This window comes from Osmerus eperlanus, chromosome 19 (genome assembly GCF_963692335.1).
Source record: "Osmerus eperlanus chromosome 19, fOsmEpe2.1, whole genome shotgun sequence".
NCBI classification, from domain to species: Eukaryota; Metazoa; Chordata; class Actinopteri; order Osmeriformes; family Osmeridae; genus Osmerus; species Osmerus eperlanus.
This window is the reverse complement of record NC_085036.1, coordinates 853,837-874,096: the sequence shown is the minus strand read 5'-3', so window position 1 is coordinate 874,096 and position 20,260 is coordinate 853,837. Positions and strand designations below refer to the sequence as shown.

General features: G+C 41.5%; 2 long non-coding RNA genes across 2 annotated transcripts; one reads left to right on the top strand and one right to left on the bottom strand.

The window, feature by feature from the left end:
• Positions 1-10,702: 10,702 nt before the first annotated feature.
• On the bottom strand, positions 10,703-13,136 carry LOC134039618 (uncharacterized). Its single transcript, XR_009932805.1, has 3 exons — positions 12,995-13,136; positions 11,520-12,153; positions 10,703-10,824 (listed from the first exon to the last, which is right to left on the bottom strand). It is a non-coding gene; the product is annotated as an uncharacterized LOC134039618 (long non-coding RNA).
• A 2,979-nt stretch (positions 13,137-16,115) lies between these two features.
• On the top strand, positions 16,116-17,449 carry LOC134039583 (uncharacterized). Its single transcript, XR_009932794.1, has 4 exons — positions 16,116-16,218; positions 16,425-16,570; positions 16,720-16,839; positions 17,083-17,449. It is a non-coding gene; the product is annotated as an uncharacterized LOC134039583 (long non-coding RNA).
• The last annotated feature ends 2,811 nt before the right edge of the window (positions 17,450-20,260 follow it).

The following is a 20,260-nucleotide window of genomic DNA, read 5'->3' as shown; positions in this document are numbered from 1 at the left end:
GGTATGTTATGGTGGCTAACCAACTTCTGTCCTTAAGGTTTGTTTGTTTGATTACTTGATAGGGTGTGAAACCAGGCAGAGTGGGTAACATGGTCTTCATCTCAACAAAACCCAAGTCGAGACAGTACACAGCTGCTGATGGTGTAAGGTAATATTCACTGTCAAGTAATAATGTATTCTGCAGTCATTGTCAGATTATTTTTGTTTTGAGTAAATCTTTTTTCAAATTATGACATAACTGTTTTAAAAGGAGAAAGCGCTACAAAGCAGTGCAGGGGGACTTGCCAGACCCAGATGTCCTGAAGGTCGACGAGGCATACCAGGACTTCACGGCAGACCTTGCTCCTCTAATTACCACACTCTCCATAAGTAATGATGTCCCCCTCGTCGATTCAGCCTTTGGGACCGTTCAAGAAGGCAGCCCTATTTCATACCAGCACCCAGTGCTAGTGAGTAGGGTAATCATCCACCACCCAGACGCACCCCCTCCACCACCCCTTTTTGTTAGATGGTCACAGGCTGGACCCAACCACATGTTCCTTTGTGTGGACTCACCAACAACACCTAAACGTCATGTCGCTTAACATCACTTTCGACATGGCAAGATCCATTGAGATGGCCACAAGGGAACAGAGTGGCAGTGCAGAATGGCACAGCCTGAGGAAGATAAGGCTCACCTCATCCAGGTTCCGGGAGGTGTGCCATGTCCGAGGTCACAGCTCTGCAGAGAACCTTGCAGAACGCATCCGCAAAGGTGGGGTTCAGACAACCTTGATGAAGAGGGGGCTGGCACTGGAGCCAGTAGCTATTCAAGAATATGCCCACATTAAAAATGTCAACTATTGGCCATCAGGATTTGTCATTCATCCAGATGGTGTCGTTTTTGATCCAACGGAGGCACCACCATTCGGGCTAGTGGAGGTGAAGTGCCCCAACGTGAAGAGCTATGTGGACTGCGGGTACCTGCACATGCAGAGTGGCGCCTGAAGCCAGGCCACAGCTACTATTGGCAGGTGCAAGGCCAGCTGCTTATCACTGGAATGCAGTGGTGCGATTTTGTGGTTTTTGCAGAGGAGGACGTTCTTGTACAAAGAATTTATAAGGATGCGGAGGTCTCTAGGGTTATAAGGGAGAGGGGGGATTATTTCTTTTTCTATCATTACTTGATCTGATATTTTAAAAATCAATTTGTTTCAATCGGTTGATAAATTTTCTTGTTCTGGTTTTATTCATTTTTACAAATCTATACAAAACACAAAAAGTGATAATTGTTCAATCGGTTTTGAAATTTCATTGTTCACATTTACATTACATTTAGTCATTTAGCAGACGCTCTTATCTAGAGCGACTTACAGTATGTACAGGGACATTCCCCCGAGGCAAGTAGGGTGAAGTGCCTTGCCCAAGGACACAACGTCATTTTGCACATCCAGGTGATTGAACCGGCAACCTTCTGATTACTAGCCCGATTCCCTAACCGCTCAGCCACCTGACATTATAGGCTATACTTGATGTTACATGTTGATGTTCAGCCTATTCAATTTAACAACTTTCAGAAGGACAAGACAGGCAGTGGATAATATCGTAATATCTTTTTGCAGTCTATGCCACTTTCATTCTATCCTTTGTGTTGCCAAAACACTGCATTTTTAAAGACTGAAAATAGATTAATATGTAGTCTACATGTTATTAACTATTAACTAACTGATATTTTTCCAATTTTTGATACAGCCTTACATTTTGTTTTGGAGGTATAGCCTCTGACCCTACAGCCCTAGGCTACTGTGTATTGAAGAGGTTTGTCCTTAACCACTGATCAGTTAACAATAATTAAATATAATGATTATTTTATTACTTTTATACAGTTTGGAATACTCTGAAAATAATAAACAATGTTTGATCTATCCCCTGCTATATCAAGCTAATGAGAACATAACCCTTGGTCAATTCCAGGAGAGAAATATAGAGAATCTATGAATTATTTTGCTTTTTATGAATTATTTTGATTTTAGTATCATTGATAAACTGACATGTTGCTGTTTGCTTATGCCTGCATAGCCATAAGTTAGTTCTTTGTGAGGTGTGACTAGGAAATGCCTGTGACACTAGTGTAGGTCAGAGGTCACATTATTACCAAAGTGTGTTAAAGCTTAATATTATGAGCAATATCAATAGGCTAGTGACAAATACACTTTTGTATCATGTTATAACAGTCTGCTGGTTTCTGTTAGTGCAGGGTTTTCCCTGCATAGAGAACATTTTGGCGCGCGCCAAAGCAGTTTTCCCGAGCGCCAATGACAAATCCTGTCATCTGCGATGAAAAAAAAAAGAAGCTGTGTTCATCACGCGTGCAATGCATGTCAGCGAATATGTTCTCAATAGTAAGTTTCAAGTAGTATGTTTTCTCGTTCTGTTTTGATCAATAGTAATTGAGTTGATAAGCGTGTCTTGTTGTCTGATCAATACGCAACTTTGAGGTGCGCGAATGGACAGAGCGGCCAGTAAACTGTCGTTCCGCTGCGAGGGCCAGCCCGACGTGCACGAATACACCTGTACAAATGCAAATGAAATTTTCACTCAAAATGCTGACAAAAGTTTGATTTACGATTTCCAACGGAGCCTCCATTGGTATTCTTAACCTGGAATGATAATATATAGTGCAGTGTTTCCTCTATGGCTACATTTCTGCCGCCATGGTATCAGAAATCAGGCTGTACAACATTTTAGGCCGTCTATCAGTGATTGTTAGAGTGCATGTCGGAGAATTGCACGGACACGCGCTTCACACTGCAGTTGAGATTGCGTGTGTGCGTCCTTGAGAACTGTAAGTCGTATAACTTATGTTGTCAGTTCATTAGGGTTCCTCCGGTAGGAGGAAACCTATTGTTTTTGTTAGTATTCCTATTATTATTTTTCCTCTTCTCTGCTAAATGGCCCAATAGCTCAAAAAGTCCTTGACCCGATTTTTTCAAATTTGGCCCAATGATACAACAGGTCACTCACTACTCCCAGACCACTAATGGCCCATGTACGCCCATAGGTGGAGCTATAAGCCACGCCCAAAGTCTACGTGATTTCCCCAGCGCCCCATTATTCCAAAATGCCTGAAAATTTACATGCCTTATTTCTCATGGGGAACAAAAAAGCCTCAAGAACCCATAAGGTCCGCCATGATAGATTTTGCTGTACTGTCCAAATTTGGTACAACCTTCAAAACCCTTCTCCTCATGAACCATAGATCCAATCGACTTGAAAATTGTTACAGATTTGTAGAACACATGTCTTTCTATAGGGTGAAATTGAATAAGGAATGCAATACAAAATGGCTGAAAGTGTATTTATGTAAATGTCCACATTGCCACAATATCTTTGTGTTAATAAATCAAATACAATTTTGACTGATGGTTTTTCAAACCTTTGCCTTCAAGATGACATCATTCTGAAGTACCATACGAAATTTCACCTTGATATGTCAATATATGATTGAATTCAATTGAATTGCTCCACAGCCCGCGTGCTCCAAATTCTCAGACTCATCCTGCCCCTTGACACTAGGGTGACCACCTGTCGCGCTTTGCGTTGTGTCGCACAGCATTTTCACCCCTTGTCCCGCACATCCCATATTGAAAATGCTTTGCGATACAGCGGGACAGGTGGTCCCGCTGTATCGGTACTTGACACACGCGCGAGCCAGTAGCGGTTAGAACTGAAACTGTACTGTAGCGAGTGGTACGTGACAGTGGAGCGAGTGGTACGTGCCAGTGCCTCCACTGGCACGTGACAGTAGCTAGTGGTACATGCCAGTGCCTTTACTGGCACCTAGTGGTACATGCCAGTGGAGCTAGTGGTACGTGACAGTAGCTAGTGGTACATGCCAGTGCCTCCACTGGCACCTAGTGGTACGTGCCAGTGGAGCTAGTGGTACATGACAGTAGCTAGTGGTACATGCCAGTGCCTCCGCTGGTACATGACAGTAGCTAGTGGTAGGTGACAGCGCCTCCACTGGTACATGACAGTTACTGTTCTGTTGATAGTGGTACGCAAGTGTCTCGTGGCAGTTGCATTGGGTGTCTTGCAGCTTTTGTTTACTGTCGTGTAACTGCCCCGCGGCCATTTTAGAATAGGAGAACAGGCTATAAACTTTTATTTAAAAAAATAAGTTCAACTGTTCGTGCTAACAGACTCCAAACCATACTTTTGATGTCTCACTACAAGCTCACCATACAAAGTAGTCGATTTAGACATTATATTGCATATAGTGTAATGGTGTTACCAGTAATGTAGACTTGTACACACGTAATGAATTAGTAACAAATTATTTTACTCAGAGTAACTGAATTTAAGCGTGCACATGAGCCACCGTTGTAGACTCTTGTCTGTAATTCACATCGTTGTGTTGTTATCAGCGCCTACTAGTGGCGTATATCATTAATTTTAATAACTGAAGTCAATATAGGTAGCCTACATTTGCATTTCGATACTCTGAGTAAATATAGTTGTTAATAATAGTTCATTATTTTCATATGAAGCACCTTGTCAATAAATGACACCCTATGATTGCAAATGTACTTTCTAGGTATTATACATATTGGAAAATACAAACTCTCCTGGATACAAATCTGTTTAAATCACTCAGATATCTTTATCACATCTGAAGTTACATCATTTTAACCCTTGTGTTATCTTCGGGTCATTCTGACCCATCAGTCATTGTGACCCACCGTCGTATTGCGACAAATTTACCTCATACAAAAACAAAGTGAAGCATTTTCTTTTAACTGTCGGGCTGTCTCAGACCCCCCACATTGGAATGGTTAAAAGAAAATTATTTGTATTTGTTTTTGTATTGGGTAAAATTGGGTAAACACAACGATGGTTCGTTATGAACCTTTGGGTCATGTGACCCGAAGGCAGCACGAGGGTTAAAGTCGACCTGTGTCAAAAAGTAATATGGGAGAAAATCCTTTTGTTCGTCGACGTTGTGAATGTGAATGTCAGTTTAAGTATAGGCTACATTAATAACTTCTCAGCAAGTTATTTCATTGATCAGTTGTTATGGGCTGCTGCAGCACTCAAAAGAGCAGGCAAACTAAGCATTTGATTTGACATGGCCTTGAAAATCTTGCTAGCTGACATGTCCAAAAACCGTTGAAATTAATCGTTTTTCATAAGTAATCATATACTTTTTGTACATTACAATGAAGTTTAGGGTGTTAACTATACAAAACATAAAAAATCTCAATTTTGACAGAAAACGATTTTCGATATTTTATGGCTTATAGCCAACAATGAGCGGCCGCGACATCCACGGGTTTCCGCAGGCCGCCACACATACTTAAAAAATTATATTCTAAAATGGCCGCGGGGCAGTTAGGCTACATGACAGTAGACAAAAGCTGCAAGACATCCAATGCAACTGCCACGAGACACTTGCGTACCACTATCAACAGAACAGTAACTGTCATGTACCAGTGGGGGCGCTGTCACGTACCACTAGCTACTGTCATGTACCAGCAGAGGCACTGGCATGTACCACTATGGGGCGTAATTAGTGCCCTCACACTCCAGAACAACATACAACCGTCGCTACGCCTGACAATCACAGACGCCTATGGAAGGCCAAAAGGACAAGTATTAGGACGTCTCCGTGTGTCAACCACGCGTAATTGACGCCGACTTTGCATGCAAAGACGGCGTCCATTACGCCGACTTCCATACAAAGTCGGCGTCTTTTTCGCCTCAAATTGAACCGTGTCACGTGACACGTTCAAAGCACGCGTTTATTTAGACGCGTGCTTTTTTGAGACGTGTCTATCAAACCACACGAAATTAACGCCTGGTTTGGCTCAATCAGCGTCTGGTTTTCCAAAATTAAAGTCTGCTTGCTTGAATCTCCGATGGGAAATTACGGCAACAATTGTAACATCTAATACGTAAGTAAAGTAGGTCTTAGAATGCTCGTGCGAGCTAGGCTACTATCAAATACAATGCTAGTTAGCTATTAGTATGAAGTTGGTGGTCACAATTGCAATACTCTATGATATAAAAATTGGTGCAGAGACAAATAAATGCAGTAATATCAGGCTGGCTGGCTGTCTGTCTGGCTTGGAGCTTTGTGAACTTCCCTTGCACTGCGATTGCGTGGCCTCAGTATTGTGCGCAAATGCGCAAACTTAGTTGGTGGCAATATACAACTGTTGTTAGGCTAATCGTCAAGTGTATTTTATTGTCATTTTCAATTGCATATGGTTGTACATAATAAAAACGAAACAGAGTTTCAAGTTCAAGTCTTTTAATGTCAGATGCACAGACCAACACAGGGTCAGACTGTGCACTGAAATTCTTAGGACAAGACAACGCAAAGCAACCTGGCATAACATGACATATAAGTACTCAGAATAAGTGTACACCTATGACAAGCTAACATATAATAAACCTCCTAAATAAATTCAAAATAAACACTAAACCTATTCCCCCAGGACCATTGGTGCCAGTGCAAACGTATGTAGCCTACAGTTACAGGACAGTATGTTCAGTGACAGGACAATATGTACAGTGATTGGAGGTAGCAGTTATGAAGTGATAGGTTCTCGTGCCAATATATTGTGATGCCAATTTGTTGAGCGGTCATCTTCCTTGTATAGACCTAGAAAAGTGAAATACACAGCCAAGGTGACAGAAATAAAGGTTCATCGGCTGTCCTTCACATTCACACACTGTTGTCTTTATACTTAACAGATCATCTATGATGTCCCAAAGGCCCAACTCCTTCTCAGGTCACCTTCTGGCAGCAACCATGCAGCTGGATTTCACTGTGCAACCAGGCCTACCAAAGCTGCTGCTGCTGGGCCCAGGGTTGATTGTAATGGCACACTGGGACTCTCCATTACTAGCAGGAACATCAAATCTAATCTTCCTATGAACCCAGTTAAGACAAAATATTGTACACTGCTAATCATCAGCTAACTAAATGGTAGGTGAATAGACAATCAAGCTTGATATGGTATAGTCATGAACTAGCACTGTTCAAAGATGTCCAACCTAAGTTCTCAATGTCAATGTCAGCAGAAAAACACGAAAGAGCAGAAACCTGCTCTCGCAATGCAGTGTTAGTCTACTAATAAAACAATTGTGATAATTTTTCAACTTTCATTTATCTTCATAGCACCCGCTCACTAGGGATGATTTTCCATAACAAATGCGACCTCTACTTTTATGAGGTGACCTGACGCTCAGGTCGTTGACCCTTTAGTGACACCATCTATATGGGTAACACAATTTTCATTATCTGGGAAATCACACCATAATCTTTTGATACATTTCCTTCTCATGTAATACACTTTCCCCTACATTCAGCCTAATAACATACTCCAAACTAACGCAATGTACCATCATTAGGCTACAGTGTCTTGGTAACGGGTGAAAAATACTAGATTTGAACTGAGCTTCCATTCTGGGATACGACTGCAGATGCATTGATTACAGAGAAGTTTAAAGAATTATAATAGACATTTTTGTATGTCCATCGGTAATATCTGTAGGTTGCCACCTACACTCAGAAGCCAATGCTACTTAGAAACCCTTTTAAAATCAAACACTCTAAAAGTAAGGTTATACAATTTAATTTGATGTCTTTAATGAATTCAAATATGCCTTATGTGTTACAGTGTGTGGTGGCGTAGGACCCAAACGCAGGAGAGTAGCCAGACATTGCCTCAAACAAAGGGTTTATTCTTTTAATTGTGAAACAGACAGGGTCAGTAGCGGTCCTAGCACATATGGCGCCCTAGGCAAGATTTATCAACAGCACCCCCTCTTCATGCTGCCCTAGGCGGCTGCCTATGTCGCCTATAGGAAGGACCGGCACTGGACAGGGTACTCACGTTAACAAGGGTAAGGACAAGACTGGACACAAAACAGGAACCTAAAATACACAGAACCAAACAAGACACAGGTGGACATGATAATACAAACAAGAACTGAAACCACTGAATGAGACACAGGTGAAGACAATGGCAGACACAGACACAGTAGGGCAGGGCAAAACCAAAAACGGGGTCACGTTTGTGGCTGTGACATTATGCCTGCCCAAAGGTTGGTGACTGTATTATCCTAGACTCCATGTACTGTTTGAACTGTACATGGGTTGTGTGTATGGGCAGTCTCAGGGTTATGTCACAGGTGTTGGCCTCTGGGCACAACCTTGGTGCTGGGTGAGGACCAGGGGGACAGGGAGCTGCTGGTGCTGGGGGAGGACCAGGGGGACAGGGACCTGCTGGTGCTGGGGGAGGACCAGGGGGACAGGGAGCTGCTGGTGCTGGGGGAGGACCAGGGGGACAGGGAGCTGCTGGTGCTGGGGGAGGACCAGGGGGACAGGGAGCTGCTGGTGCTGGGGGAGGACCAGGGAGATGGAAAGAGGCAGAAGAATTGAATATCCAATACAGTGCCAATACACACATCTGTATAAGCCCGACATGAGGTGTGTAGCCAACCAGGGCTTGTTTAATGCTGTCATAACTTGATTCATAGGAAGATTAGATAAGAACTTCAGGAAGTGACAAGCCACGGTAATAAGGATAACAATGTATTTATTTAATAAAAAGTGCTTACAAAGAAATGGTTGGTAAATTAGAAGTGTATGGAATGGGTGTGGGATCAGTGCAAGTGTAGAGTGAAGAGAATCATTACACACTAAAAAGCAAACAGTGATGATGTTCCTGCTAGTAATGGAGAGACCCAGCTTGTTAGGGCCCAGCTTATTAAGGACCAAGGCACAGATCACAGGTGTGCCCCTGCAGCAATCACAGCTCCTCTACCTGCCTGCCATCCTGCAACAGAACCAAAGACAAAACAGAAAACAATGGAGAGGAGACCCAAACAATGCACATAGAGCCAACAATCTAACATGGTTTATACCATCATCAGAACAGGCATAACCTCCCGATCACTACTACAAGTCATTCAGGTAATGGTAATGTCCTATTGACTCATACAGCTGTGAACAGTATCCTTTCTGAAGTAGACATGGCAAGTGTTTGCTGACCATGGCAGTGTTTAACAGCGTTCAACTCAAGTTAAAAGCAGTAGGCCTACATCTTACACAGCAGAAAGACAAATATTTATTTCAGGTAATCTGCAAGTCCCAGTGTGCCATTACAATCAGCCCTTGGCCCAGCAGCAGCTTGGTAGGCCTGGTTGCACAGTGAAACCCAGCTGCAAGGTTGCTGCCAGAAGGTGACCTGAGAAGGAGTTGGGCCTTTGGGACATCGTATGTTTACATTTACATTTAGTCATTTAGCAGATGCTCTTATCCAGAGCAACTTACAGTAAGTACAGGGACATTCTCCCCGAGGCAAGTAGGGTGAAGTGCCTTGCCCAAGGACACAACGTCATTTGGCATGGCCAGGAATCGAACCAACAACCTGATTAATAGCCCGACTCCCTAACCGCTCAGCCATCTGACCCCCAGTCCAGTATATGATCTGTTAAGTATAAAGACATCAGTATGTGAATGTGAAGGACAACCGATGAACCTTTATTTCTGTCACCTTGGCTGTGTATTTCACTTTTCTAGGTCTATACAAGGAAGATGACCGCTCAACAAATTGGCATCACAATATATTGGCACGAGAACCTATCACTTCATAACTGCTACCTCCAATCACTGTACATACTGTCCTGTCACTGTAGGCTACATACGTTTGCACTGGCACCAATTACTGTTACAACTTGTTAACTTGTTCTGAGTACTTATATGTCATATTATTGCCTTCTGAGTAGCCTACTTATATGTCATGTTATGCCAGGTTGCTTTGCGTTATCTTGTCCTAAGAATTTCAGTGCCCAGTCTGACCCTGTGTTGGTCTGTGCATCTCGAACTTGAAACTCTGTTTCGTTTTTAGTATGTACAACCATATGTAATTGAAAATGACAATAAAATACACTTGACTTGAATAGTAGCCTAACAACAGTTGTATATTGCCACCAACTGAGTTTGCGCATTGCCTCTTACTTTAAGGGATGTTGGCAGTGAAACCAAATTGCGCACAATACTGAGGCAACGCAAACGCAGCGCAAGTTCACAAAGCTCCAAGCCAGACAGCCTGATATTACTGTATTTATTTGTCTGCACCCCTTTTTATATCCTACAGTATTGCAATTGTGACCACCAACTTCATACTAATAGCTAACTAGCTAACCAACATTGTATTTGATTGTAGCTCGCACGAGCATCCTTAGACCTACTTTACTTACGTATTAGTTGTTACAATTATTGTCATAATTTCCCATCGGAGATTCAAGCCAGCAGACTTTAATTTTGGAAAACCAGACGCTGATTGAGCCAAACCAGGCGTTAATTTCGTGTGGTTTGATAGACACGTCTCAAAAAAGCACGCGTTTATTTAGACGTGTGCTTTGAACGTGTCACGTGACACGGTTCGATTTTAGGCGAAAAAGACGCTGACTTTGTATGGAAGTCGGCGTAATGGACGCCGTCTTTGCATGCAAAGTCGGCGTCAATTACGCGTGGTTGACACACGGGGGCGTCTTAATACTTACCCACTTGGCCTTCCATACACTAGGCCTGCCATAAACTTATCCAGAAGTAGATGTCACACGACAGTCTCCCTAGGCAGGTTCCGGCGACATAGGCAGCCGCCTAGGGCAGCATGAAGAGTGGGTGCTGTTGATAAATCTTGCCTAGGGCGCCATATGTACTAGGACCGCTACTGACCCTGTCTGTTTCCCAATTAAAAGAATAAACCCTTTGTTTGAGGCAATGTCTGGCTACTCTCCTGCGTTTGGGTCCTACGCCACCACACACTGTAACACATAAGGCATATTTGAATTAAAGACATCAAATTAAATTGTATAACCTTACTTTTAGAGTGTTTGATTTTAAAAGGGTTTCTAAGTAGCATTGGCTTCTGAGTGTAGGTGGCAACCTACAGATATTACCGTTGGACTTACAAAAATGTCTATTATAATTCTTTAAAGTTCTCTGTAATCAATGCATCTGCAGTCGTATCCTTGATTGGAAGTTCAGTTCAAATCTAGTATTTTTCACCCGTTACCAATTGACACTGTTGCCTAATGATGGTACATTGTGTTAGTTTGGAGTATGTTATTAGGCTGAATGTAGGGGAAAGTGTATTACATGAGAAGGAAATGTATCAAAATATTATGGTGTGATTTCCCAGATAATGAAAATGGTGTTACCCATATAGATGGTGTCACTAAAGGGTCAACGACCTGAGCGTCAGGTCACCTCATAAAAGTAGAGGGCGCATTGCGTAATTTGTTAAGGAAAATCATCCCTAGTGAGCGGGCGCAATGAAGATAAATGAAAGTTGAAAAATTATCACAATTATTTTATTAGTAGACTAACACTGCATTGCGAGAGCAGGTTTCTGCTCTTTCGTGTTTTTCTGCTGACATTGACATTGAGAACTTAGGTTGGACATCTTTGAACAGTGCTATGACTATACCATATCAAGCTTGATTGTCTATTCACCTACCATTTAGTTAGCTGATGATTAGCAGTGTACAATATTTTGTGTTAACTGGGTTCATAGGAAGATTAGATTTGATGTTCCTGCTAATAATGGAGAGACCCAGCTTGTTAGGGCACAGCTTATTAAGGACCAAGGCACAGGTCACAGGTGTGCCCTTGCAGCAATCACAGCTCCTCTACCTGCCTGCCATCCTGCAACAGAACCAAAGACACAGAAACAGAACACAGAGAGAGGAGACCCAAACAATGCAGAGAGCCAACAATCTAACATGGTTTATACCATCATCAGAACAGGCATAACCTCCCGATCACTACAAGTCATTCAGGTAATGTCCTATTGACTCATACAGCAGTGAACAGTATCCTTTCTGAAGTAGAGCAATGGCTAGTGTTTGCTGACCATGGCAGTGTTTAATAGCATTCAACTCAAGTTAAAAGCAGTAGGCCTACATCTTACACAGCAGAAAGAAAAATATGTATTTCAGGTCATCTGCAAGTCCCAGTGTGCCATTACAATCAACCCTGGGCCCAGCAGCAGCAGCTTGGGTAGGCCTGGTTGCACAGTGAAATCCAGCTGCATGGTTGCTGCCAGAAGGTGACCTGAGAAGGAGTTGGGCCTTTGGGACATCATAGATGATCTGTTAAGTATAAAGACAACAGTGTGTGAATGTGAAGGACAGCCGATGAACCTTTATTTCTGTCACCTTGGCTGTGTATTTCACTTTTCTAGGTCTATACAAGGAAGATGACCGCTCAACAAATTGGCATCACAATATATTGGCACGAGAACCTATCACTTCATAACTGCTACCTCCAATCACTGTACATATTGTCCTGTCACTGAACATACTGTCCTGTAACTGTAGGCTACATACGTTTGCACTGGCACCAATTACTGTTATATGTTGTTTTATATGGCACCATGGTCCTGGGGGAATAGGTTTAGTGTTTATTTTGAATTTATTTAGGAGGTTTATTATATGTTAGCTTGTCATAGGTGTACACTTGTTCTGAGTACTTATATGTCATGTTATGCCAGGTTGCTTTGCGTTGTCTTGTCCTAAGAATTTCAGTGCACAGTCTGACCCTGTGTTGGTCTGTGCATCTGACATTAAAAGACTTGAACTTGAAACTCTGTTTCGTTTTTATTATGTACAACCATATGCAATTGAAAATGACAATAAAATACACTTGACTTGAAGATTAGCCTAACAACAGTTGTATATTGCCACCATCTAAGTTTGCGCATTTGCGCACAATACTGAGGCCACGCAATCGCAGTGCAAGGGAAGTTCACAAAGCTCCAAGCCAGACAGACAGCCAGCCAGCCTGATATTACTGCATTTATTTGTCTCTGCACCAATTGTTATATCATAGAGTATTGCAATTGTGACCACCAACTTCATACTAATAGCTAACTAGCATTGTATTTGATAGTAGCCTAGCTCGCACGAGCATTCTAAGACCTACTTTACTTACGTATTAGATGTTACAATTGTTGCCGTAATTTCCCATCGGAGATTCAAGCAAGCAGACTTTAATTTTGGAAAACCAGACGCTGATTGAGCCAAACCAGGCGTTAATTTCGTGTGGTTTGATAGACACGTCTCAAAAAAGCACGCGTTTATTTTATAGAACGCCGACAGGGTCAAATGTACTCGTAATTTAAACGCGTATTTTTGATTGGACACCCGTTTAGGAAGCGCCTGCAGCTGTTTCATAAGCGGCTGCAGCCGTAAATGTGCAGGCGAAAGTTACACATGAATGTACGCGTTAGTTAACGCTTGCAGGCGTTAAATAAACGCCTGTATATTTACACGTGCAATTGCAGGCGTTAAATAAACGCCTGTATATTTACACGTGCAATTGCAGGCGTTAAATAAACGACTTTATATTTACACGTGCAATTGCAGGCGTTAAATAAACGCCTTTATATTTACACGTGCAATTGCAGGCGTTAAATAAACGCCTGTATATTTACACGTGCAATTGCATGCGTTAAATAAACGCCACATGCAAATCACTGCCCACAATTTCCCTAGCTCCTCCTGCAGTTATCTGGGCTAGTGTGATTTGATTCTTCCCTGTATTTTCAAGTACCAGCTCCTCCCCACTGTAGAAGCGGAAGATTTCAAAACAAGTTTAGCCCAGCACACAGAAGTTTGAAGGATGAGAAGATGGCAACAAGGAACTTCATAAGACAGTGTAAGCAGACACTAAATGACTGCACTCAGCTTTTACTGTCGGATAACCCTGGACACGACGACCTTCAGTCCATGTTGACAAAGGTACAGTTTTTTCGAAATCATTATTTGTGACTTAATCGTAATCTTCACCGGCTAGCTAGGCTAACAGGGGTTTAACTTGGTCACTCGCTGTGCGGATAGCTTTTTTTTGTTAGTTTTTTAGCAATGGATTGCTACTGTGATACTTCTGCATTGCTAGCTAGCCAGTCACTGACTAGTCTAGACTGTTGGATAAAGACTAGCTATTTGCGTTTTGTTTTTATCCGTGAAAGCTGCCATGTTAAGGCTGGACAGTCCATATCCAACTACCTGTCCCCTAGTTATGTAGCTAGCTAAACGAGTTAGCCTCAACCCCCAACCATCTGCTATCCTCAGTAGTCAGTACAGTAGGCTCCAGTGATGCACATTCTTGACATTCATTGGGTGTGCTCAAGCCTTCGGCGAGAGCACAACCTTTGTTCTCTCACATATATATTTATTTATTATTATTTATTGTTTATTTTCGCCCCCCTAAAACTCAGTCAATATTTGGCCTACATAGACAACGTAGGTGTCAAAAGTTTCGTCTTGGTAGCGATTGAGTTGCTTGTATTGGAATTTACGTTCCGTTGCATGGTTTAGGCTGAAGTTAAGTTTTTGTGGCGAAAAGTGAAGCTAACGGTGGCTAATTTGCTAGCCACAGTCACTGACGTTACTAACGTCACTACGTCACTAACGTCACTACGTCACTAACGTCACGAAAACACGCGTGACTACCTTTGGCAGAACATTCGTTTCGCATCTGTTAACTTGGGGGATAGCTAGGCTAACTATAGCTTTACTGCAAGGCAGCTGCAGAAACGCCACAAGCAAAGAGGCCAGGGTGATAACTATTTACTCATTTTACTTTGTGATATGACACACAATTGTGATGTGTAATGTACAGTATAAGCTGATATTATTAAGGAAGTACATCAACTTTCGGAAACAGTAGTCTAATATTTCACTGAAGTATTAGCATCATGACATTAGCCTGTGTTGCCCGGGCAACACATACTACAGTGGTCTATGATGTAGCGTTATCTGTTTTCAATCGTTAAAATAAACATTCCTCACATATACATTTTCGTTGTAGGATTTATTATGACATTAGATTACAAGTAAACGATTTGTGAGTGAAATTATCATTACCTGTGGTTTCAATCCAGTGTATCACTGCAACGCTGTAGCCTACGCGAGACACTACAAAAACATCTACACAGCTGTAGGAAGTCAAACGGCGACAGAACATGTTCGGCACTCCCCTTACTTAAATCAAAAGTCTATCTAACTACTAACCTGAACTTCATTGCCACAGCCTAAACTTTGTCAATCTGTTCATGAAAATAATTAATTTCAGCCTAAACCGTACAACGGAACGTTAAATCCAATTCAACCAACGCAATCGCTACCGAGACGAACACAGCAGTAGTCTAGTACTGTACCGTAGTAGTACAATTTACCGGGGCAGCTTCTCCACACAGGGCTATATCGCATTTTGCGTTGTTACTGACAATGATTGCTACCAGTGAGCTTTTTATGAATGAGCGATTTTCCACTAAATAAATGTCAAGCTTATTTACGTTTTTGGGGGCATATTTTCAGTTAGCAGATGGTACTGTTTGAATCGCGATTCCATCTTCTACTGCCGGTAACGTCGTAGAATAATCTTCAAAGGGGGTTCTTTATTCATGAATGAATGCAATATGAGTAGGCTAAATGCCTGAAAATATCACGAGAAGGGAAAACTTAAAAGGACGTTTAAGTCTTAGAGATTAGGTCAATTTGTACACCGGTCTGCCAAATTTATTCGTTTTGATTCAACGATGAGGCTGCCTCTTGCAGGGGAAATGAGAAGACATCTATTTCATTCTACACTTCACTCGTATTTTCAGTTGTAAATGAGCAGCAAAAAAAATGCTTTTAAATCTATGTAATCTTTATAAATAATAAGTATGCATTTTTATATAAAATACAGAAATATCAGTTGTAAAAATGTCATTAAAAAACGGACCCCTGTCCAACCGACGCAAGCAAGCACACCCTACAATTTCCCCAGAAATTGTACCCTCTCTAGTTTTTTGTTGTTACCTAAAGTCGATTAGTCTAGCTAGCTGGTATTTTGAGGCAAAACCACTGCTGAAGGCAAGCAAGCTCAACCTTCAACCTAGGCGACTATTTGTTCACGTTCTTATGAGATATGGTCGATAAATTATTACTGGTTTAGATACAACAACAAAAAATACTAGCCTTGTCTACTTTAACACCATTGTGTTCTTTCAGGCTGGAAACAATGCAGCGAAGCCTAGAGTGGGCAAAGGGGTACACTCTTAAATGTTGCTTCAGCAGACGGCCTGATAGCTGAAGTGTCCGAGCTCATGCAGGAGAGTCGCACCCATGGTCGGCATGCACAACCAGGTGGGAACCATTTCAGTGGGGGTGGGTGCTCACAGCTCAGATAGTCCTTTGAGTTGTTTCACACATCGTTCACTTGCTGCCCATTGCATTTTCCCTTGTGCAGTATTTTTTACTGCCCTAATTCATTTGTTGTTAAATTGCAGTGGTATTTAACAGTGCATGCCTAGAGCTTGTGCAAGTTACAGTCTCTTAAATGTTGTAAGCACAGCATTGTATTATTGTTGCAGCCAGTTCCGGTTACCAGGCTCCATTGACTTGGAGTGGAGCTAGAGGTGCTCCTCATTATCACATCACCGGAGAGCAACTGAGGGGTCTGATGATAGATGGCAGATATTCTCCACATGTTCCATTCTACACTCAAACCACATCTAAGGTCAGTTGTGCTTGGGGTTGAATGCTATGAAATGCAAAGCTTTTAAATGCATGGTTTCCACAATTTTGGCATGAATGGGTTGTCAATAATCAAGTACTCTAGTGATACATTGTCTCATCTGGGCATTGTCAATCTTTCTGTCTTGTCAGGCACTTTGCATTAACCTGAAGGCAGCTGCCTTCCCATCAATGTTGCAGAGGCTGCACAGAAGGTACAGTGTTGCTGCTCTGAATTCTTTATAACACATCGATGGAAACTACAGACTGAAGGTAGATGCTCGCTCACTCACTCACTTTCTTGGTATATCTTGGTTATTGAAACTGTAGGTTGTAACATCTCAAATGCTATCAGGTAGCTCACTTGTTTATCAATTAGAGCAAGAACTGACATGGATATGTGGAAAAGAATAGTTTTATGATGTTGCTGCTACTTTGGTTATTGATACAGTAGTAGCACCTTGAAATATACATGCTTATATTGACAGTCCAATGTTATGTTTTTTGTGATTTCAGGTGGAGGATAGACATTATGTGTATCTGCCTTGAATCAACAGAGACATGGCAGACTTCTGCAACCAGTGGAACCACCATGGTTTAAGGACTGAGAGGCACCAGTCCCCTCTGCAGATTTTCATTAGGACTTGCCTTGCACAACAAATGCTACCTAACACTTCACGGTTCAGGACGGGGCCGTTCAGGACGGGGCGGCTCAGGATTTTTGCAAAAGATCATTCAAAAAAACATCACATTTAAAAGCAAACCTTAATACAGTGAACACCATACTGTCATTGAAAGTAGTTACTGATTGAATACATCTAGTAGAGATGCTAGATACTGAGAACTTATGTCCTGCTGAGTTGTGAGTGATGAGGTTAAAATGATGTGATAATCACAGTTCGTTTAATCCTCACATGTATAAAAACTCACTGCTCAAAAGCATCCCTGAGCCTGCTTTTCAAGTAGACTTTTGTGGTCCACCAAGGCATCCTTCTCCTCCAAGGTCCACTTATCGGACTGAACCCAACACGGAGAGTTCCTCAGAGGCCTCGTCCACAGTTTGTGCTAATTGTATGTAATTGAAATGAATGAATGAGCAACGGTACACTGTAAATCAATAACCTTGGAAAGATGTATCAATAATGAAACTTGGCTTCTCTTTTTATGCCTGAACTCTCCCCTGCTGGCAGCAATAAAAGAGAGCAGTGGAGAGTAGGACCATCTGTTTTTGGAGATATATTTGTAATTTACACCTTCTGATAACATTCTCTTGTGAAATTCTTTGTTTGTAATAAAGGATGATAAATTTGTATTTTATGTTGTCTTTTTCTTGTAGGTTTTTGGCAGATGCTTGCATTCAAAGTAATGAGATTTGAGTATAAAACCTCTTGATCTAGTCTGATACTTTTAACACCAAGTTATTCCTCTATTGATTCAATCCCACAAATAGTTTGGATGTTTTCTGAAATGCCGTGAAATTTTGTTAAAAAAAAACAAATCAGCAGAAAAATGCAGTCAGAGGCAGATGTATGACACTTAATTGTATGTATATATATATATATATATATACTGTGTGATAGAAATGCAGGGTCTAAGCCTATATTATGTAATGTTTCTGTGGTTATCAAGAATTATCAATAGTATGTGCCTGCAGTACCGGAGGCTGCAGTTTCAGGACCGCAGTTCTAGGACCCTAGTTTTACCTGACAGCGAATTGGATGACGAAAGGCAGTTTCACTCTATTAAGCGAATTGGATGACGAAAGGCAGTGTCACTAGATCTCAACAAAGCAGTGTCACTAGATCGCAACAAGATATTTGAAGGGTTTGAGAGGCAAGAAACAAGGAAAACTCTGGGAAATGTGATTATTCAGATATGGATATATTTAAAATATATATACAATAATAAACAATAACAATCGCAGTATCACATCCATCCACCCCTCCACCAAATACACCTGCATCGCTCCATCCAACTCTTCATCATTCCCTCCACCCCATCAACCACTCTTGAGAGCAACATTTTGAAGCTGAAGTTTCAGCACCGCATTTCTAGGATTTCTAGATTTTCGCGACCACCAAAAGACCAAAAAGAGTGCGACCAAAGCAGTATTCCCCACAAATAGTACTTTCTGTCTTCAACTTTGTTGTTAACAGTTGTATGTAACTGCAATTAGCTCATTGTTAGGTAAAGACAATCATATATCTCAGGGACTGCTTTTGATAACACAGACTGGTCAGTGTTTTTTGACAACACACTTGATGAGGCAGTGGAGGCTTTGTCAGCATATGTGATGATGTTTGACCTGTAGCTCTTACATCAATGGTGATGAAGATGTCTTTTGAATGTCTGATACTTTTGCAACTACAAGAGACAGTCCAGAACCTGGCAGATCAACTCCAGTTTGCTTCCATGAAGAGTAGAAGTCTAGACGATGCTGCCCTTACATTGCTGCATCATTTACATTCCCATCTGGAAAAACTAAAAGGCTAGGCTTGTGTTTGTGGAATATCTCTAGTGCCTTTAACAGAATGTAACCACATCTGTTGGGAATACTATACTAAACGTGTAAATCCTTGATTCATACTGCAGATAATTTAATTCCTAACACACACACAGGGTTCTGTCTTCTCCCCGGTCAAAATACTGCAATATACGTATTCTGATTCATTTCATTATTTTATTCTATGCTCTATTATACATAAATATCAAAGTTACCTGAGGAAATATAAATTCAACTCTAATCTGTTATACTTTATTTGTGTGATGTGGAATGGATGGGGCTGCAGAGGATCCACCGCTATCCTTCTCTTCTGCTGCTGGTGGTGAACATCTATGGTGGATGGATGGGCTGCATGAGGAGGCTTCCTTTGGTGTGGATGGGCATGCTAGGATGAACTGTTTTGTATTGGACATGACTCAAAACATTGAACACATGTCGGTGGATCAGATCATCTTTCATATACCTGTAAATACTGCACATACCTGTGTGCATACTACATTTTGTATGTGTCTGACACCACAAAGTTCTGTAAAAGTGAAGTTATATTCTATTCTATTTGCTATGGCTTTTGCAGTCCCTCAACCACAAATGTGTAATGTTAGAGAGGCAAGACACAAGGACGACTCTCAGGGCAGATTCAAGATATACATTGTTTATTTTTAACAATTAGTAAACAAACAATGACAATCACCCCTCCATATCACTCCATCAACCTATGTTGTTATGAAACAAGCTACATTCACTTCTTCTTCTTCTCGTTATAATTTAATGTCGAGCCGTAACCTACATTCACTACTGCAGGAAAATATTGATTATCTGTTCCGGTCCATGGTTATCCAATTCAATAGGTGGCAATCACCTGTTCTAAGCCTGGATGGACTGTGTGGCCTCAGCATTTAGTAATGCTGCACTTGTTGCTGGAAGCGTGGAGAAACACAAGGCAGCTGTAACCATCAATGCCACCATGGATGACTATCCTCCACCTGAAATCACAAAAAACATAACATTGGACTTTGTCACTATAAGCATGAATATTTCAAGGTGCTACTACTGTATCAATAACCAAAGTAGCAGCAACATCATAAAACTATTCTTATCCACATATCCATGTCAGTTCTTGCTCTAATTGATAAACAAGTGAGCTACCTGATAGCATTTGAGATGTTACAACCTACAGTTTAAATAACCAAG